At 37.3% G+C, this 22,719-nt stretch overlaps 1 long non-coding RNA gene across 1 annotated transcript; it reads left to right on the top strand.

Moving 5' to 3' along the window:
- The first annotated feature begins 17,789 nt into the window (after positions 1–17,789).
- Positions 17,790–19,007, top strand: LOC127088279 (uncharacterized). Its single transcript, XR_007790163.1, has 3 exons — positions 17,790–17,851; positions 18,529–18,751; positions 18,916–19,007. It is a non-coding gene; the product is annotated as an uncharacterized LOC127088279 (long non-coding RNA).
- Positions 19,008–22,719: the final 3,712 nt, after the last annotated feature.

The raw sequence follows: 22,719 nt of genomic DNA, 5'->3' as shown, positions 1-22,719 counted from the left end.
ATGTTTACCAACAATGCTGATGAGATCCAAGAACTCGGTATGGATCAAAGAGTTTTGAGAGTAAATGAGAAATATATAAAGAAAATAAACCTATGATACAAGAAATCCAAATCCAAACATGACTAAATTCATTAATCATTTAAGTGACCTAGAAAGACACTACAAAAATGGTCAGTGGACCTTACAAGATGAAAACAAAAGAAAATCAGGCGGGAAATCTAGATTTGAAATCCTCAAAAGAGGTTATCTCATGAACAATCATATTATCTAGAAAAATCTTCTTCCCACGCAGTTGTTTGATGTTGGCCTCAATTTTGACGGCCTTTTCCCCATGGGAGATTCCCTTCAGGACTTCGCAATCGACAACCTCTTGGGCAGGAAGCTCTTCGGCCGTCTCTAAGGAAGCCTTTTACGCTTCCACATCAGCATTTCTATTGAGTTCGGCTATCTGTGCTTGGTAGTCCAAAATTTGATGGTTGAAGGCTTGTTGTCGACAGAGGCGTTCCTTTTTCTTGGCTTCAAATTCGCTGAGTTTTTGCTCACATGCTTCACTGGAGTCCCATTCAAGCCTCACTTCGTTGAGTTTCGTCTTGATTTAAAGGTCAGAATTTTGACGAAGGTTAAGGTCCTTGACAAATTGAGTGAAGAAGGCCTCAAACTCGACAAAATACTTGACCATCGAGGCAGGAAGATCATGAAGCATAAGTGCGTCGAGGAATTTGAAGATGTCACGGGCTATCCCTTCTTCTATTTCAAGAGCAAGTAAAAAGTCGCTCTCGAAAAGTGACGTCTTCAGTTGTTGAAGTATGAAAGCGGCCTCATCATTCAGCTCCGAGGAAGGAGCCACGATCGAAGACGGAGGTGGCACATCAGACGAAATATGATGGAGTCGTTGTAGTTTCCGAAAGGCCTTTGCGGGGTTCCGTTGTTTGATAATCTTAATGCCACTCAGAGTTAGAACGTTGGTGGACACACCTTCGTCAACAACATTTGACGGATTTAGAATTGGTGGGAAAATAGGATTTTGTTGAACCACTGGTGAGGCACTCTGGAACTCACCTTGCCGTTGTAGACTCAAGACAATGTCAGAAGATGGATTGTCGGCCCTATCTTCTGTCATAGTTTCGGCCGGAGTTGGAGAGGCCACAGGTTCCTCGGGAATGAAAATATTAGAACTTACGACGAAAAGAAACCCAAAGTTTGTTGAGATAAAGATGGATGAATACCTAAAGTACCACGGGAGATGGGGAAACTGTAGGAGTCCTCTCTGGATCACGAGGGGCGAAAACCTTCTCGAAGTCATCTTGGATTGCAGGGGTCGAAGCCGAAGGAGAAACCTTCGACGAAGTCTTTTTAGCCTGAGCCTTTTTCTTCGGATAGGAGTGGGGGGCGTTTTGGATGGTGCCTTCGACGTCGGAAAAATATGAGAATGCACATTACCGCCGAACTTCTCGTTGTTGACTGAAGGCACTTCTTCAAGGACCATAATTGCAAGATAAATAAGGAGGTAATGAAAGTTGTTAACATAGAAAATCTGGAGGACATTGATGCACAATACCTGCGAATTGGGAGTCGATGGCGCCCGTTGGTTTTTCGAGGGCTTTGCTAAAGCTGGTTCAGATGAGGGAACGACCCTCTTTCGACCCTGATAACAAAAACTTTCAGTTTTACATCCATAGGAAAAAAGGAAATAAAAGTAGTAACATATACCTTTATGGGGGCTTCATCGACATTATCAGTTTAGATTATGTGGCCGAGAGCAGTAACAGACGGTGGCGGAGGTGGTATGTCATTGGCAATGGTGGATAGAGAATCAACCATATTCTGAAGGAATTGGTCACTAGCAAAGGCGTGACTCTGGTATGTGGCCCACCATTCGTCAAAATCAACTGTTGTCAAAAAGGATTGTTGAAATTTGGACACAGGAAGTTCATAGCATTGGGTAGATTTGTAAAAATGAAGGCAAGCTTTATGGTCATCAACATTTAATGATCGACCAGACCATACAATATCGGTCACATGTGATACCAGAGGCTTCAAAACCATTTGACTTAAACAAAACTGGTGAGCTACCAAATTGGGTTGATAGCTCATGAAACCGTACCCCTTCGACCATATTTCAATTCTGTAAGATAGCAATGTAAGAGTCAAAAACTCTCTCCATATTGCGTTTGATTGTGTTAAGGCCTATGGAGAGCCACTTGGAAAAGGATATTTAAACCAGTTTGGGCCGAAGGTTCGATCAACGAATGGAACCATGCCAGGAGCAAACTTATCGACTTCAATGAACATATTCAGGCACTTCATGAAGAGGTGTTTGTTGGGAGTCTCCTGGCATGTTGTCAAAGCCATTCTAGCCCCTTCGATTGGTCGATCTTCATTTAACCTCATGATGCATTCCGACACGGGATAGTCCAGCTGATACTCGAAGGTGGCATTTAACCGGTGTTGTAAAAGCCACAAGGGACCCGACAATTTCAGGGTCTTAGGAGTGTTGGGGAGGAGTTTTAGTTTCAGGGTTGCAAGCCCCAAAGCCTGATACAAATAGGCTAATAGCAGTTTACCCCAAGACACATGTCGGCCCTCATGAATTTGGATCGCCGGGTTGATGTAGCTCTTCGCTATCTGCAAGGAGCCGGAAAAAAAAATACATAGTAAGAAATCCATAGTGTTAGAAATCCATATATATATATATATATATATATATATATATATATATATATATATATATATATTTCTTAAAACTCTAATTTTTAAATTTTATAGGGAAAAATTGTATTGTTGACCAAATATTTTTATAAAAAAATGTTAGTGTTATAAACGGGAATAAATTTACTATTGCTTCAAATAAATTTATAAATATTTTCAAAAAAAATAAATAATTAAATACGGCGAAAAAATACATTATTGATTTAAATACTTTTATATACGGGAACAACTTTACTATTGATTCAAATATTTTTATAAATAATATTAAAACAAAAATAATATTTATATATGGGAAAAATATATTATTGATTAAAATATTTTTATATACAGGAAAAAATACTATTGTTATAAATGAGAACAACTTTAGTATTGATCCAAATATTGAATAATAGAAATTTATCAATAATGTTTTTCAAATATGTGAAAAAGATTAAGAGAATTTATTAAAAAAGATTGAGTAGATATTTAAGAACTGGGTTCTCTCTTATAACATAATGCTTTATTTATAAAAAAACTAAAACGATAATTTATCTAATACAAGTTTGAATAGTTTTTAATTTTAATCATTTTATTCTTGATATTGTTGATTAACTTTCATTTTCTTCATTTATTACTATTTCAACTTAAGTATAATGTTATTCAAAAGTTTTTTTTTTCAACTTTCAATTTTTATAACAGTTTGCAAACAAATATGCGTCCAAAACCGTATCCCACCCAAAAATGTACCTTGTGCATATGCACGAATTTGTTATTAGTTATCCATTAGAATTTCAATTTTTGTATGAGGACTTGAGCCCCAATGCCATAAGTTTGGATCTGCCCCTAACGTAATAGCATTTAATAGGAGGATTTAATTAGGAGTTACTCTTTCTACGCTATAGAGTACATCTCAGATCTTTGAAAATTAAAAAATATCATTATTTTGTTCAAAAATATATCTCCAAATGCATTTAAAAACACATCAATAAAAGTGATACAAATGCGATACTTTCTATTTTGTCCAAACAAAATTGTCTGAAAAATTTGGAGATGGACTTCCGTTAAAGTGTTCACCCTTAAAAGTCTTCAACAATTTACGAAGTGCGTAAATCCACATTTGTTTTTCTCTTACAAATTCAAATACAGGAAATGCATAATTCAAATAAAACACTCTTAAGGAGGGTTACTTTGTGTAGCGTTCATTAAAAAAAAACTAACTATAGTTTAAATTTATTAAATAAATAACATTGTAAAAATAAAAAATCAAGAAATCCAGAAGGAACAAAGGTGAAAAATGATCAATGTCAAAGATCAAACTAAGCAAAACTAGCACATGTAATAAAAAATATATAATGCATTGAAAGTTGAAACCATTTGATTTGGTTATATTTACATATTGCAAAAACAAACCGAAAATAAACATTAACACTTTACGAAAGTGCATTTTTGGATTTCAGAGATGTATTTCTAGACAAATTGTTTAAGAAAAATAGAGATGTCTCACTTATGAAGTATCAAAATATGTGTATAAAATTTGCGTATAGAGATACATCTCTGAATTTTAGGGACAATTGTGACTTTTTACCGTGGTGGAGGAGCACCCCTAAGAGTGGGAAAAATAATCCCCTTAAATTACATGATTGAGTCAGGCCTCATTCTAAATTTTAATTTGGTATTACTTTTCCCATCCTTAAGGGAGCCGCACTAAGAAATCATAAAAATCTCAAAATTCTGGAGATGAATCTCCAGATGCACCCAAGTTACACATCCATAACATTTTAATGGATGAGTCATCCTATTTTGTCCAAAAAAAAAATCGGAGATGCATCTTTGTAATAACCTTTACTTAAAAACTCATGGTTTTACGCTCAATGACTTTTACGAAAATGCATGTCCAGATAGGTTTTAATTGAAATAACTCACGCCAAATCCTATCCAATTGCTTCTTCATTTGCTACACTTTCACAAACCCTTCAACTTCATAGCTCATGAGAAAGAACCAACAAGTCAAATTTTCAAGCTTCAACACTAGTTCAACTGCATTACAACCAATCCTAATAGATTTCATTCACTTCAGTCAAGCTTTTGCACAAAATATCTTAATCGGTAAGTTTCTCATTATCTTTCTTGTCGCGCCGCAAAAAAATTCCTGATAGCATCGCACGCCCGAAGATACAACAGAGTTACCACAAAACTTTATTTATTCCAAAGGAAAGGGAAAATATCGATAAAACGCAAGGGGAAAAGAAAAAGGTAAGGAAGTAGGTTATGCAAGGGAAAGGTATTAGCACCCCTCGCATTTGTTGTACTCAACGAGAACCATTTTGATTTTTCTTTGTGTGAATGTATGTTATTATCTAAAGGTTACTTACGAAAGGGAAAAAGAGGAAAGTAAGTTTATTAATTAATGTGCTCGCCAAGGATTCGAACTTCGTGCCTATGTATTCTCATAGTGCAATGAGAAAATCAGAGTCCCGTAGTTCATGATAGAAAATATGAATTTGTTGATTTATTTTAGGGAACATTTATAATCATATCCTAGAAGTGTGTAGACGTTAACTGATTTTGATCATTGTTCAGATGCTCTAAACTTTTAGACTGACTGCTAAGGAATGGATTATAACAGTTCTTTTATGAAAAGAAAGAAAATTGTTTTGAAAAAGAGGTTTCCGTGATAAAAAGAAAAAGAAAGAGTTGCTTGAATTGAAGAAAAAAGGAAAGAGTTCCTTGAATTGCAAAAGAGTTGTGAAATGAGGAAATTGTTGTTTGGATGTTGTGAAAGTATTGCTTGAACTAGGATTGTGTTGTTTGAACCCATATGGAGGGGTGTCTGAACCAGGAATGCAATGTCTAAACTAAGAATAAGGTATTTTAACCGATAAACGGTGATTAACCAATGCATAAGGGGGTATGTTAGCCAAGAAGTAGTGATTGATCCAAAGAGTAAGAATGTGGATTTTAACCGATAGACAGTGATTAGTCAATGCAGAAGGGGGTATGTTAACAAAAAAGTGGTGATTAACCCAAAGAGTAAGAATATTGTATTTTAACCAATAGACGGTGATTAACTAATGCATAAGGGATATGTTAACCAAGAAGTGGTGATTAACCCAAAGAGCAAAATGTGGTATTTTGACTGATAAACGGTGATTAACTGACGTAGAATGGGTATGTTAACCAAGAAGTGGTGATTAACCCAAAGAGTAAGAATATGGTATTTTAACCGATAGACGACAATTAACCAATGTAGAAAGGGGTATGTGAAACAATAAGCGGTGATTAAACCAAAGAGTAAGAATGTAGTATTTTAACCGATATACAATGATTAACCCAAAGAAATGTGTTTGGTTCAGAGATGGATAATTTAACCATGAGGTGATTAACCCAAAGAGTGTATGGATGTCAAAGAGAATGTTGTGTTTGGTTCAAAGATAAAGGCGTTGTGAAATGTTGACTGTTTAAGTATGGTCCGTGGTGAAGAAGACTTGAAAGTAATTTGATTTGAATTGCACTAAAGTCTATGAACGGAGGTGAATACTTTGATTAACTGGGGCATATGTACCATACTCAAAGATACTCAAGACAAGGATAGGAAGAATTACTCTCATTCTTCTCCGTTGCTTAAGGCTTGTGGCACACAATTTGCATCATAACTGACAAGTATATGGAAGACAAGAGTGTTTTTGTTGTGCTTGAACGATGCTCAACAGTGATCAAGTCTTGATGACCAGAGTCTTCAAACTCTTGCATGTGAAACTTGACTTGAATTTGACTTGAGAGGCCTAATGCAATGCCATTGCAGAGGTCTAATCCAATCAAGTGATCAAGAGACTTATGAGCACTTGTCTGGATAGGGGAAGAAAACAAATTATGCGTAAGTGATTAATTAATCAAAGAGGATTTTGAACAACTAATCAATCAGGGATATGACCAGGCTATGAATCACAAGCCCATGGGTTTTAGTTTGATGAAGAATCAAGATAAGCAAAAACTCTAATTATAAAGAAACTAATTGAAATTTAAAAGAAAAATCTAAGTAGGAATCCCAAATTAAAGTCTAATATGATCTAACATGTTTGTATTATTTTCTAAATAATTTAAAGTGAAAATTTAAAGAAAAAGACTAAGTAGGACTATTAATATTTATTATAAAAATGTATTAGAAAAAAAGAAAGATTAGAATGTGCATATAAAAAAAGATTAAAATGTGCAAAAAATAAAACACAAGTATTAAAATATTAACCATAATAAAGATTAAGACTAACTACTGCAGGGGATGCATAACGGACTAGGGGTGTAGCCCTGGTCATTGAGGTGTTGGGATTAGTAGGAACCCTAAAGAAGTGTTGTGTTGTGAGTGTTTCGGGAGGGGGTGTATAGAGAAAACTGAGGGTGTGAATAGAAAAGATCATGGGCTTAGGCGCCCTTGAAGCCCAAAATGGAATGCAAATTGTTGAGGGAGAGAGTATCAGTATTTTATTTTCTCATTGTTACAAGTTAGGGCATGCGTTATGGTTGGATGAATTGAAGAGGAGGTTAGTTTGAAACAGTTAACAACGTTAGCATTCTCTTAGAAACTGTTAGTTGTTTGAAGTTAATTTGAAGTTGAGTGTAATTGAAAGTTAGTTGTAATGGAACTATTAGTAATGAACGATGTTGTTAAAATTTTGGATTTTAAATTGTCAGTGAATGAATGTAACTGTGAAATACTTGTTGAATTGATTGTTATGTTAGTGAAGTTATAGTTAGTGGATGTTAGTGAGGCAAGTTAGATGAGTTAGTTTGTTGAATCGAAAGTTAGTTGGTTAGAATGTAAGGAATGTTAGTTATGCATTATGAGTTAGTTAAATGTTTGAATGCTAATCTGAAACAGTTAGCGAATTAGATACTACGTGAATTTGCTAAGTGAAGTTAGTTAAGTGTTATTGAATTGCTAACTGTTATTGAACTGCTGAGACTATTATTGAATTGCTTGTGAATATTTTTAGAGTTAGTTGGAATTGTTCGAATGTGTTGGTGGTTAGAATGTTAATAAATTGAATTCTGACAGTTAGAGTTAGTATTAGTTATTAGATTGGATGTGAAAAAAATAGTTAGGTTTGTTTGAAATTAGTGAAGCCAAGTTAGTTACAGAGTTAGTGAAGTTTCCTACTGTATTGCAACTGTTAGGTAGAAAATGAAGTTGGTTGTGTTGTTATGTTAGGATTTGTTAATTAATTGTGTTTTTGAATTGGTGTAATGTTTAAAGAACTTTTGTGAATGGAATTATAGTGATGAAGTTCAATGTTAGAGTTTTCAAACGAAATGGTAGTTAACAAATATCAACTATTATGGGATTGTTAGTTAGCAAAAGAATAAAAAGTAATTGCATCATGTTAGCACTTTTGATAGTTAGGGACCTTTGTTGATTTGTACTATTAAAGCAAGTTTGCACTATCGGATTAGAGAGTTAATTCAAACTAAAACTTTGTCATGAGAAACTCTTAGAAGTCAGGAATTTTAACTACATGGTTTCTTGAATTTGAATTAGTGCAATGCTTTGGACTTGGCATTTTTCTGTTAATGATTTTAATTGACAATTAGGAGTTGGTTACTTAACAAATTCAAAAATTAACTATGAAATTAATGTTAGTGAATGTTATGAATTAAATCAGGTTAGTAAATGATCGGGAAAATAGCAAGTGTACTATTTTGCCGATGTAGTAATAAGAGGGATGTTTCCCAAAGATCGATCTCGAGGATTGCGCAACAATATATGAGTAAACAGTCACTCAATTGAATAAATGTAGTAGTTTTAGTTTTGTGAAATTCACTGTAAGGAAAAATAGAATAAATAAATATTTTTACAGATTAAAATAATATGTCAAGGATGGTGTGTGAAAATCTCCTGTAAAGACCCTTGAGTGTATATCTCCTTAATAATGAGAATTGTTTCAATTATCGGATCTTAAGATTGTTTCCCCCTAAGACCTCGGAGGGAAACTTTTGGTATTCATTCTAACCTCTAAGTCCTTAGGTGATTATGATGAAACCAAGTCGTTTTAATTTAACAAGAATAAACCGGTAACCATAGGGTACCCCTAGTCCTAGGTGATATCTACTATGGTTTCACTGTATAAAAACCTTAACAATTGCAATCTTGCTAATCGTTAACCATACATCAATCTTAATTTTTCTAATAAAGAAAGCATTACGCATATTACATAGTGAAATTGATAACAAATAACATATATTAAGGAAAATCTAACATCAGAGTCATTACATGATCAATTCAGGGACACCCCCCTAGCATTGGGGGGCTTAGCCTAACATATTATTCAAATCAGATACAAGATAAAATTTGAGGCATTATAAAAAGTTCGGAATTCCGTTGATCTTCAATCGCATCCGCTCTTGAAGGATCGTCGTTCTTCTTTGCTTTCCACTACTTCAATCCTCTGGTCTCTAATTTTTTATCGTGTAAAAAGTCTTCTCTCCGTATTCAAATCTCCTGTAAATAGTTCCTGATGACAATTTTTCTCTAGCAAAAGTCCAAAATGCCCCCTGGGATAAGCCGTACCCAAGACACAAAATTGGAAAATCAAGTGCCCAAGGCAACACTGGCCGTGTCAGGCAAGACACCAGGCCGTGTTGGACTTCTGGGGCAAAAGGCCTTGACACACCCCTTCAGGGAGGCCCCGTGTCAGCTGACACGAGCACCCGTGTCAGCTCCATGTTTTCCTCTTCCAAGTGCCTTCTCCTGACACGGCCCGTGTTGGGCAACACGGGTGGCCATGTCAGGACTATTGTACTGTCCAATTTTCTTCTTCCGACGGGCCCGAAACGTCTGATTTGCCTGTCTATTCCTCCGGTACACTTGCTTACACCTGAAACCAAAAGAACTACCACAAAGGGACATAAAATGGAGTATAATGATGCATAAAACATGTAATCCACAAATGGGGACAATAATACAAAACATCTAAATTACTAAACAAAACAATAAAATAAGTGGATTAATGTACTGACTTCATACAAAGATGCCGAATGAGTGTCAGAAAACAAGTAGAATTGGAGACTGGTCACAACCCCAAATTTATCTCATTGCTTGTCCTCAAGTGATGCTCGAGACATCAGGACGGTTACCCCCAAATTTTGCATCCACAATGCTACTGCGATCCTTCGCGATCTCCTGTTCACTTTTCAATCACAGTTTTACTCTTTCCCGATTTCCGACTTCAGCCACACTTTCACTTTGACATATCTTTTGCCCTATAGCTTTCCACACTCTCACCAAATCTCTCGGGACCAAAGTTTTTACACTCAAGAAAAACAGAGCATGCAAAGTCAACTCTTTGGTTTGAAATACAGATACATTCATAACAAAATACACACAACACACATTATTCGAGGACTTTTTTGATTGTAGCGGGGCTAAGGTGTAAGGTGGGGAGTTAAAACAAAAAAAGGAATACTAGGGGTTCAGGCTCAGATTTCGTGTTGTTACCCTCGTAACTGTTGTTCAATTTAAATATCGGGGGTATTTCTTTTGGACACCATTCTTGTTGAATTCATTGGCTCATATATTTTCTTTTGTTACTCTTTTGAGGATGCTTTTTACCAACCTTAATACTTCTAGATAACTGCTTCATGATATTTTTTCTTTTCTTTTCTTTGAAATATATATTTTTTTCTCTTTGCACTTATCTACCATTCATCGGTGTCCTCAACATTTTGATGAAACCCCAAACTTAGGCTTTTCCGCAACTTCGGGGTAAACAACACTTATCTAAGCAAGGTGTGGTAGTGTATAGGCTTATGGTTATATACAGTGTTTAAATAACAAACAAAAAGAAATATGACTCAAATTTGGTGAACGAAGGGTAATAATGGCGGGTTGGCTTGAAAGGCTCAGGGTTAAAAAATAAAATGCCTCAGTGTGTATAGTGTGTTATGAAATTTTAGTATCTCTAATGCAAACCCAGAGAGACAGAGACATACCTGAACAATTCTCATGATGACAAGTGTTTGGCTTTTTGTAGTCTTCACCATGTTTTGTCTAGCTTGCACGCTTCCAAGATATCTCTCAGTATGATGTAGCTTCGTCTTCTCTTCGGTTATAAAGTATCCCTATGAAAGCCATTGACAGAGAGTCGCGTCCGATTGTTCGGGTCAGTAGCATCAACTTTCGGGGGTTTCCAGAAGAGTAAGTAGAGGGGTGTGTCTTCCATCCAATCGCTCCAAGCTTCATCATTCATCCGGAATGAATGTTTTTTTATTTGTAACAAATAGAATACCACACAACTTAATTAAAATTTTGAAAAATAGCAAGAACAAAAACAAAAAAACAACAACTAATAAAAACCCTCCACACTTGAACTAAACATTATCCGCAATGTTCAATCCAAGATAGAGAGGGACTCACACAGGTTCACTGCGGTGGCAGAAATTGCAACATCAGACGTTGCATCATCGCGTGCATCTCTTCCATAAGAGCCCCTTGACGGGCTTGCTCTAGGCCTTGGCGTGTTTGCTCTGCTCAGAGGTCGCCAATTTCAGTTTGCATCCACGACCATTGGTCCGGCGCCATATATGGCGATCCGACACTTGGGTGCATGGAGTCCTCTAGTGGAGCAGCAAATTGCTCCTGATCCTGCATCTCTTCCTGTACTTCTTCCTCCGGTGGGTCACCTGCAGCAAATGTGTCAGTATTGTGCTCGTTCATATCATCTTGGACGACACTCTCATAAAGCCAATTGGCTGTGTTGGAAATGCTAATGCGTGGAGGGTCAGGAAGAGCCATAATAAACTGACCCGAACTCATTAAGGCATAATAATCAGAAACTCATGAAATCATACCTTGCTGGACCAATGCGTTCATGTCCAATTTGTGCTTACCTGCCACCGGTGTCTCATTAAGTGCAGCAGGGTCATATCCTAAATGTTGGGCAATCTGAGTGATGATGCCCCCTATGGAGATTCCCCCTTGGGCTACTCTCCCCACATGACCCAGATAATCCGTAGCAAATGTTGCAACGCTCATAGCTACCCGGTTTTCCATGGCAAATAAAAAGAACAGTTCCCTCTGGATGGCGACACCTGTGCTATCACCCCTACCAAAAAGTGTGAAATCTAGCACCTTCTGGGCATACCTGAAACGTGGATTTTGAATGCCCGATGCCTTCGCCCCTTTAGCCACATAGTCAGATCGTTCCATAATGGCCAACCAGAAAGTCTTAGCATAAAAACTGTCTGGTAAGGCTCCAGGACCATAAAGGGGTAGGCGAAGAATTTCACCCAACTGCTCCATTGTCAACTCGTGGTCGACATTGTATAACCTGAAAGACATTGTTCCTCCAAAGTACATCATTGTACCCGTCCAACCTTTTGTCAGCTTGAACTCAATTATGCTCAAGAATTCTAAAGTGATGCGCTCATAGGTTGGTGCTTCACAATGCACAAACTCAAGCATTCCGAGAACATGGAACATCATATCTAATTCTTCAGACAAACCTAATTAAAATAAAGTATCGGGGAAAAGGTACCTTGTCATAGTGATTTTCCGTTTGACGTGAGATGCGTACCTCCATTCTTCTCCGGGTTGTCAAAGATGGTATCATGTGAATTCGGATGACAGATTATCCGTTTCCGTGGACAGGATGATTCCGCATCTGTTTGCTTCCCTTTGGAGATTCTTTTCGGCGGCATTTTTGATTCCTACAACATAATTTATCACCCAAAAAAAAGTAGGGAAAATGGAAAAAAGATTACTGTAGCCTTGTAGAGGATGCTGAGTAAAGCAACTTTCGTGAAGAGTGCCGGCAATTTGGACAAAGTAAGGTGCTAAAGTTGGAAGCTTTAAGATAGTGTGGTTATGGAGGAAGGTTAAGAAAAAGTGAGGAAGGAGAGGGATAATATGAAAATAAGATAGAGTGAAAGAAAATAATATTTTATTGGTAGATTATGGGTAAAATGTGTTTAAGTGGTGGAAAATTCGGGTGGGATCCACAAAACCACAAAAATACAAAATTTGAAAAATATGGACGTTGGGCCTGGCACGGGCGGCCGTGCCAGGCCACTGTAATTTGAGGTTTCCTCCAGTAGAGCTGACACGGGCCATGTCAGCTGACCCGGGCGGCCGTGTCAGCCTATTGTAAAAATTTTGCTCTTCCTTTACTTGTCTGACACAGGTCGTGTCAGGTGACACGGGCACCCGTGTCAGGACCCTGTTTTTCTAAAATTTTCCGATTTTTCCACTGTTTTTGGTTATTTCCCTGTTCTCTAGTATCCGACAATCTTTTATGAGTTTAACTCAACCCTTCTCTTCTGAACTACGCGATGTAACTATGAACCTAAAAAAAACCTGTAAACACACCAAAGATGGAAATAGTTAGAATAAAACCGCGTGGGTTGCCTCCCACGAAGCGCTGCGTTTAACGTCGCATGGCTCGACGGTCGTCTACCTCATCCTTGGAGACGAACATTATCGATCAGACCATTTTCCTATCCCTTATAGTAGTGCTTCAACTTTGGTCCGTTTACCTTGAATGTATCCCCATTATTTGGATTTTCAGTTCTATATCTCCATGGAGAAAAACATTGTGAACCACAAACGGACCCAACCACCTAGGTTCAACTTTCCTAGAGGCTTTAATCTGGGTTTGAACATGAGAACTAGTTGCCCTTCGATAAACTCTTTTCTCTGTGGTCCGGTATTGTCAGAAATATGATGTATAGGCCCTGCATCCAACAATTTCACCGCCTCTATAGTAGCAGAACATTTTCCTTCAGAATCTACAAGCACATCTTTGAGGTTCTCCAGAAGTTGTTTCAACTCCGTTCCTTTCTTTGGCTCTTCACACTCCATACTAGAGTGAGGTAGGCGTAAATCCTCCCACTGGTGTGGTCGAGATCATTTCCACGGGATTTGTCCATCCAGCAAGGCTAACACTTGGGGGTCCCTATTGTCCTCTTCTTTATCACTGTCGGAATTGGACAGACTCAACACTCTTTCCAAAGGTGACGGTGTTGCATTCAAAGGGCTATCATATGTCGTCACCTGATTCAGAACCTCTATAGTGTGACTGGTATAAATATCATCTTTGTCTTTCATGGTGTTTCGAACATTGGTTTTTAATTCCTCATCATAAACCTTCAACGTCACGGTTCCTTCTTCTATGTTGATTAAACACATTCCCGTCTCCAAAAAGGGTCTTCCCATAATGAGAGGGATCTCTTCATCTTCCGGCATTTCAAGAATTACAAAATCCACCGAGAAAACAAACTTATCAATCTTCACCAGAACGTCTTTAACAATGCCATACGATTTCTTGACCGAGATTGGCGAATTGGAGTGTCATCCTGTTATCTTGCACATACCCTATACCAAGCTTCTTGTAAATGGATAATGGCATGAGACTCACACTAGCTTCCAGATCAATAATAGATTTGTTGAACGACCTATCTCTAATAGTACATGGGATGGTAACAGCTCCTCGATCTTTTTTCTTTATCGGAATCTTCATACCCTACAAAATAATACTACAAGTTTCGGTTAGAATAATTAAGTTAGTATCTGTGGTACGCCTCTTTGAAATGATATCCTTCATGAACTTGGCATAAGTAGGCATTTGTTTAAGTGCCTCGAACAAAGGAATGTTAATCTCCAGCTTCTTGAATAACTCTAAGAATTTTTCAAAGTTTTTCTCATATTGTCCTTTTTTCTTGTTTCTAGTGGAGAAGGGAAGCTTAACAACCAGCTTAGGCTCAATGACTGTTTCTTTTACAACAGGTTTCGGTGCTACCACTTCTTCCCTAACAACTTCATTGTCTTTGATCTCAAGGTCCACTTCGACCAATTGGTCTTCCTCTTCATCCACTTCCTCAACAACTTCATACGATTTATCACTTCTTGTTGTCCCAATGCTCACATTATGATACTCTCTAGGATTGGGCACAGTTGCACTGGAAAGAGAACCTTGTACTTGAGAACTCGATGCTAATTGCAGAGCGATTTGACCCATCTGGACTTCAAAATTTTTTATGGATGTTGTGGTGTTTTTATGATAGTTCCGAGTTTCTTCTTGAAACTGAACATGATGAGCTGCCATTCTTTCAGCAACAATCTCCCAATCAGCTTTCTCAGGGGCCTGGTGCTGTTGTTGTTGTTATTGATATTGAGTTTGGTACTAACCATGTTGAGGAGCGGTTCCTTTTTGGTCTTTCCATGAGAAGTTGGGATGATTCTTCAAACCCGGATTGTACGTGTTGGAATAAGGATTATTCTGCTTCAAAAATTTGATTTCCTCCACTTTTTGAGGAGTTGCAAAGCAATAAACAATTTGGTGTGGACCACTACAAATTTCACAGCAGACAGTAGGAACAGGTTGGACCTGTGCCACCTGTCGGGTACCTATATTCATCGCCTTTAGCTTCTTCTCAACTTCAGCAGCTATAGTATCTTCAATATGGATTTTAGTAGTTTCCAGCTTTAAATCTATAACCCCTTCTGGTTTGCTTTGACACCTATCGTACAACTCCATGTGCTCATTAGCAGCAATAGCTTCAATGATCTTCTTGATACCGGTGGCTGTTGAAAAATTTATGGAACCACTGATTGTAGTATCAATCAGTTGTTTGGTCTTTATTTTAAGACCATTCACAAACATCTGCATTTGTTCAGTTGCATCCATATTATGAGTTGGACAGACTACCAGGACTCTCTTGAATCTCTTGTAGGCGTCTCCCAAAGTTTCCCCGTCATTCTGCTTAAAATTCAAAATTTCATACCTCTTTCGCAGAAATACCGATGCTGGAAAATACTCATTCAGGAAGGCTTTTTCCATTTCTTCCAAGATGTGATTCTACCGGCAGGTAAAGAATAAAACCATTCTTCAGCTAAGGTCAATGAGAACATTCTCAACTTCTTGGCTTCTTCAGTGTGACCATCAATTTTCAGAGTGTTGCTCATGGTCAAAAACCTCTACAAATGCTTGTTTGCATCTTCATTCACTTTTCCAGTAAAATGCTTCCTTTCAAGCTGATTAATGGTACTCGGGTGCAGCTGGAAATTAGCCACATTCACTGGTTGGTTGCCAATAGTTAATCTGTCGGTTTGTGCATTTGCACCTCCGTAGTCTCCCAACAGTCTTTCTGGTGGAGGTGGAACATCAACCATCGTTTCGATCTCTCTATCAGAATCTAAATCTGAACCTCAATGGATGGGAAGTTGTTCTTCGTCTGATTCCAATCTGGCTAATCGAGCTTGTCTTAGTCTTGTCCGCAAGGTTCTCTCGATTTCTGTGTCAAAAGGAAAATTAGATGAGGTATGACCTTGCATACAATTATTAGACACAGATTAGTTGATATATTCGAAATAAAATATTCGAAATAACTGAAAATAAATTTTATTTGCAAAGTGTAGCGGTAAATTCATGACCGTCAAAATATGGATAAGCTAGACGTCAATTAAACCAGAGTCGCCACCGCGCTTTTATTGTTTCCAAGGGAAAAGGGAAAAGTACGAACAAAACCCAAAAAGATAAGAATTTTTCAAATCAAAACTAATAAAATGCCAGAGAATACAAGTAAGGGCGTTGGTTACACAGAGGGAATGTGTTAGCACCCAAAGTGTCCTAGGTACTCCTAGGGAGCCCTTTCTTGTGTGCATATGTGTTTTTGTATAAAATGATGTTTGCAATAAAATAGAGTGGAGGGATGAGAAAAGAATTCATTAATTATATTTGTGTTTGAGAAGACCTTCAGACTTGTGCTTACGTACCTGTAGCGGGGTATTCGTTACCATTAGAGATATTGACTAAATCCAAGATAAATCATACAAGTCGAGTCGCCACCGCACTTCTATTTATCCAAAGGAATGGTTAAAAAGCGAACAAAAACCTAATAGTTTTCTCGAATCAAAAACTAGTAAAAGAGAATCAGAGATCTGGGTAAGGGGGTTGGTTATGCAATGGGAAGGTGTTAGGCACCCAAAACATCCTAAGTACTCCTAGGGAGCCCTTTTCATACTTGTTGTAAGGTTGTTGTTTTTTTGGTGAAAATTTGTTTGTGCAAACATGATTGAAGAGATGAGGAGAGAATATACAAGTTTATTTACATTTTGTGTTTGGATGGATAAACCCATTGCCTACGTACCATCTTAAAAAGATTAGGATCAAAACCTCGTAGTTCGGGGTAAAAATCTCAAAAATGAGTTGGTGAATTGATTGGTCCAAAAGCCTTAAGGTCTTTTGTTATCAAAGGGAGAAAACTCAACCTAAAAACCACAAATCCACCATGTGAGGATAGCTTCAACATGCTAGTGAGGGGTTAACCCTATAATTCACTACGCCAAAAAGTGCTTTTGGCAGCACCAAAAAGAAAGCGCTTTTTAAAAAAAGCGCTGTAATAGCTTGAAAAAAAATTCGCCTATGTAAAGAAAGCGCTTTTAAGGTAAAAGCGCTCTTATAGGTCTCCACTTATGAAAGCGCTTTTAAGGTAAAAGCGCTCTTATAGGTCTCAGTCTCACATCTATGAGTTTCACACTTATGAAAGCGCTTTTAAGGTAAAAGCGCTCTTATAGGTCTCATGGGTTTCACACTTATGAAAGCGCTTTTAAGGTAAAAGCGCTCTTATAGGTCTCAGTCTCACATCTATGAGTTTCACACTTATGAAAGCGCTTTTAAGGTAAAAGCGCTCTTATAGGTCTCATGGGTTTCACACTTATGAAAGCGCTTTTAAGGTAAAAGCGCTCTTATAGGTCTCAGTCTCACACACTTATGAAAGCGCTTTTAAGGTAAAAGTGCTCTTATAGGTCTCATGGGTTTCACACTTATGAAAGCGCTTTTGAGGTAAAAGCGCTCTTATAGGTCTCATGGGTTTCAGACTTATGAAAGCGCTTTTAAGGTAAAAGCGCTCTTATAGGTCTCAGTCTCACATCTATGAAAGCGCTTTCATGGTAAAAGCGCTCTCATAGGTCATTTATAAAAATTATAATAAATCTAATATTACAAAATCCCTGACTTTCAGAAATCCCTCTTTCACTCTCTCTCGTTCGAAGCTCTCGCTGCCCTGGAAAAAATTCCACAGAGTACCTGGAAATCTCAACGATAAACACTGCAAATTTGAAAGAGACTGCATTCGAAAGAGAAGGATTCAATACCTGGAAATCTCATTGCGTTTTAAGGTTAGGTTTTCGTGTCTTTCTGTTTTGCCCTAGAAGTCAAAGAATAGGTGGTCGATTTTGGTTTGAATGGACTTGCATTGCTACATTATGGGTTATTTATTTGTCAGTATCGATTATTAGAGTTTGTGACTATGTTTGCTTAATATTCTGTAACTTACCGAAAGTTTCATCTTGTTCTGATATAAATGATATTCTGTAACTTGCATCGCCATTGACTTAGAAATAATGTTGGGAGTTCTAATAGAATCAGTGCCTTTTCAACATTTGTTTAAATTTGCTGAGAAAGTAGGAAGGAATGAACTGATATGTTTGCACCATTGTATCCTCATATTCTAACTATTACTGAAATTTCAGAAAGTGATTTTGATGTTAAATGTTGGATACTCAAATGGAATAACTTTGTCTGCTACAGTGATATATGTGATATGGTTTCAAGAACTTAGAGCAATGTCTCATATTTTGGCAATCCTATTACATGTTGGTTTGAATGAACAGTTAAACTTCAAAATGTACATTCATATTTTGGCATAACTTTGTCTGCTACAGTCATATTTTGGCAATCCTATTTAATGTTGTAAAATGATGTTTTAATATTATGTGAATTTTTAAGATGGTCACTGTAGTGTAAAATGAACCCTGATGGACTATATGTACATTTTTCATGTGCTTGTCTGCAGGTTGTTGAGTATCGTGGTGAGCAAATAGGAGGTCTTGAGGATCTGAGGGAACCATATATGTTGTTTTCTTCCTTTATAGATAAATTCTTGCTTAGCTTTTATTACATGGTTTGCGTCTAATTGAAAACTTCACGTCTTTGCCCATTTCAGGTTCTTACAAAATCGGTACTGCGTCTGAATCTGTTAATGCAGCTTACATATTTTCTAGAAAAGATCTTTCTCGGTATGTCTTTCAGCTTAGATATTATACAAACCCAAAGCATGTGTTTAATCATTTAGTATCTAGAATGAATCATTATGTTCAATTATTCATGTTAAGCTAATGAATCAAGTTACCAAAATATGTTAGTTATGTATGTTGCTTTATTATTTGACCTTGATATGCAGGCCTGCTATACAGATTCCCTGCGCAAGCAAAGCTGTTGTAGCTGTCCGGTTCTGTCCTATATTTTTTAATCTCAAAGCGACAAACTCAGGTACTTGTGCACTTAGTATAGTTCTGTTTACAACCAGTAACTATGTACAACCAGTTATATGTGGTACTGTTCCAATTAAACTGCCTGTGTGGGATGTATTCCGTCTTAAATCTATATGACCTCTTACTAGTAAAGATCATGAGTGGTGGCCTAGAGGTTCAAAGTGATTGGTCTGAGCTAATTAGACAGTTTTATATTATTTAGCTCTAGTTATGCATTAGGAAGCAGTTATGATATTTGGAACTGTGTTTTGGTCGCAACAAGCTCTTGAGTTCTTGGAAAGGAGACAGACAAAAGACTCAAAATAGTGGGACTTAGACGAGTTTCACCCAATAAAAGAGTGTTAGAGTTGGTATTGTTAGCACTCCTTTTATTAATATTAGTCCACGTAGTTTAACTATTGATATACCGGTTCGTCCATTGACACACTAACCTTATATCCCCATCGAGTTGATAATTTAATAAAATTGATAATGTGAATTGAATTTCTTGGTTCTTGAATTTCTTGGTTCTTACTTGTGAATTGAATTTCTTGAATGATCGATTACTTGGTTCTTGAATTGTTCATGTGCATCATATAAGTTTCTTGAATTGTTTTATACGTTATGACTTATCCTTGATGTTGTTTTATATGTACAGCGCTCATTCCCTGTGTTTCCGTGAGTTTGACCTTCTCGACGTTGTTGTTCGGTAAATCCGAGGTAAATTTCTTCCTCAAATTACTGGTACACTGTGATGAATTTGTCTGAAATTGCGTGAATATGTTGTGTTTTCTTGCTCCGTATTCATTCCGTGTATACTTTGGGTTTTGACAGAAACGCGTTATACCGTTTTGTACCCTAATTACTTTGCGTTAAAACCATGGATAAGACATGGATGTATTCCAATCGATTGTCGAAAGAGTACGAGAATGGGGTATCGAAATTTGTTAAGTTTGCTATTGCGCACGCCAAAGACCCCAATCGAATGACATGTCCTTGCTTGAGTTGCTGTTATGGGAGTCAGGTTGACGCGGTTCAGTTGGCATCGCATTTACTACGGTATGGAATTGATAGAAGTTATACATGTTGGAATTTGCATGGTGAGAAAAGTAACGAGAATGTTGAATCGGGGTATAATACGACCTATGCTTCAAACGACGATTGCACAGATACATATGATTATGATCGAGTCGAAGAGATTGCAGAAGCGCATGAAGAAGATCTTAAGGACTGTCCCAAAATGTTCGAGAGGTTGGTAAGCGATGCAGAGAAACCGTTGTATAATGGTTGTACAAAATTCACAAGATTGTCTGCGTTATTAAAGTTGTACAACTTAAAGGCGGGCAATGGATGGTCGAATAAAAGTTTCACAGAGTTATTAGCTCTTATGAAAGATATACTACCAGAGGATAATGTTCTTCCCAATCGAACGTATGAGGCCAAAAAGATGTTGTGCTCTATTGGCATGAGCTATGATAAGATACATGCCTGTTCAAACGATTGCGTTTTGTTTCGAAACGAGTATGCATCGTTAAATGAGTGTCCTAAATGTGGTGCCCCTCGATATAAGAAAAAGTTGTCTCCAGCAAAAGTCTTATGGTATTTTCCTATAATTCCGAGATTTAGACGCATGTATCGTAGTGAAACCGATTCAAGACACTTGACTTGGCATGCAGATGAAAGAATTATTGATGGAAAGTTTCGACATCCGGCAGATTCACCCCAGTGGATGAAAATTGATAATGATTATCCTGAATTTGGAAAAGAAGCAAGAAACCTTCGCTTGGCATTGTCTACTGATGGAATGAACCCACATGGTATTCAAAGTATCTCGCATAGCACATGGCCTGTGATTCTTATGATTTATAACCTACCTCCATGGCTATGTATGAAGCGTAAGTACATGATGTTATCTATGTTAATTTCTGGGCCTAAACAACCAGGGAATGACATAGACGTATACTTGACACCCTTAATCGAAGATTTAAAGTTTTTGTGGGAGAACGGTGTGGAGGTTTATGATGGGTATAGGAAAGAAAGTTTCAACTTGAGGGCGATGTTGTTTGGAACAATTAATGATTTTCCAGCATACAGAAATCTATCAGGGTACAGCATTAAAGGTGAAAAAGCGTGTCCTGTTTGTGAAGACGGAACCGATACGATGCGATTGGACCTTTGTCATAAGAATGTCTTTCTCGGTCATCGTAGATTCTTAAATTCTAATCATCACTACCGTGGGTGGAGAAAAGCATTCAATGGAAATACAGAAGAAGGTAGAGCTCCAACAATGTTGACAGGTGATCAAATTTTTGAAAAGGTGAAGGACGTAAGTACTAAGTTTGGCAAGCCTTTTGCACATACACTTGTCAAGAGTGGGTGGAAGAAAAGGTCAATTTTTTTTGAACTGCCATATTGGAAGTCTTTGTATGTAAGACATTTCCTCGATGTTATGCATATTGAAAAAAATGTATTTGACAGTGTTATTGGTACGTTACTCAATATACAAGGAAAGTCTAAGGATGGCCTTAATGTAAGGAAGGACATGGTAAACATGGGAATGAGAACTGAATTGGGACCCGTGAAGAAAGGAAAACGAACATATCTACCACCTGCTGTTTACACTCTATCTAGAAAGGAGAAAAAAATATTGTGTAAGTTCCTAAGTGAAGTTAAAGTTCCAGAAGGCTACTCATCAGATATTAGAAGACTTGTGTCTATGAAAGACCTCAAGTTAAAGAGTTTAAAGACGCATGATTGCCATGTTATAATGGAACATTTTCTACCGATAAGTATACGTTCTATTCTGCCAGAAAAAGTAAGAAGCGCAATAACTAAATTGTGTTTTTTCTTCAAGTCAATTTGCAGTAAGATGATCGATCCTGCGATCTTACCAACATTGCAAAAAGAAATAGTTGTTACTTTGTGTGATCTTGAAATGTATTTTCCTCCCTCGTTTTTTGACATAATGGTCCATCTAGTCGTTCATCTTGTGAAAGAGACACAATTGTGCGGACCAGCTTATATGAGATGGATGTACCCTGCTGAACGTTATATGAAAATATTAAAAGGGTATGTGAAAAACCGAAGTCGACCAGAGGGTTGTATTACCGAACGATACATTGTTGAAGAAGCGGTTGAGTTTTGTACAGAATATTTGTCAAATGTTCAATCAATTGGACTCCCCAAATCTCATATTGTTGAAAAAAAAGAAGGTAAACAGCTAATTGGAAATAAAGTTGTGACAGTATCAAGGGTCGAACGAGATCAAGTGCATTTGTATGTTCTGCACAATGAGATTGAGGTTGAGCCGTATGTTGAAATGCACAAGGGTGTTCTTCGAGGTTTAAATCCGAATAGAAATGAGAATTGGATAGTACGAGAGCACAATCGAAGTTTCATACCATGGTTTAAGGAACATATTTATTCAAAGTATCGTTCAGATCCCGCTTCAATAACAGAAAGGTTGAGATGTTTAGCATATGGTCCAAGTTTGGTTGTGTTTTCTTATAGCGCATACGCAATTAATGGATACACATTTTATACCAAAGAACAAGATGATAAAAGTACTATGCAAAATAGTGGTGTCACCTTGGTAGCTGAAGCAATGCACATATCAAGTGTGAAGGACTTAAACCCGAAATTTGCAAATCTGTCATATTTTGGGGTTATCGAGCGCATTTTGGTGTTTGATTATGAGAAGTTTCAGATTCCTATATTTGGTTGCAAGTGGGTTG

The sequence above is a fragment of the Lathyrus oleraceus genome, chromosome 5, assembly GCF_024323335.1.
Source record: "Lathyrus oleraceus cultivar Zhongwan6 chromosome 5, CAAS_Psat_ZW6_1.0, whole genome shotgun sequence".
NCBI lineage: Eukaryota > Viridiplantae > Streptophyta > Magnoliopsida > Fabales > Fabaceae > Lathyrus > Lathyrus oleraceus.
This window is presented reverse-complemented; position numbering and strand designations above follow the sequence as displayed.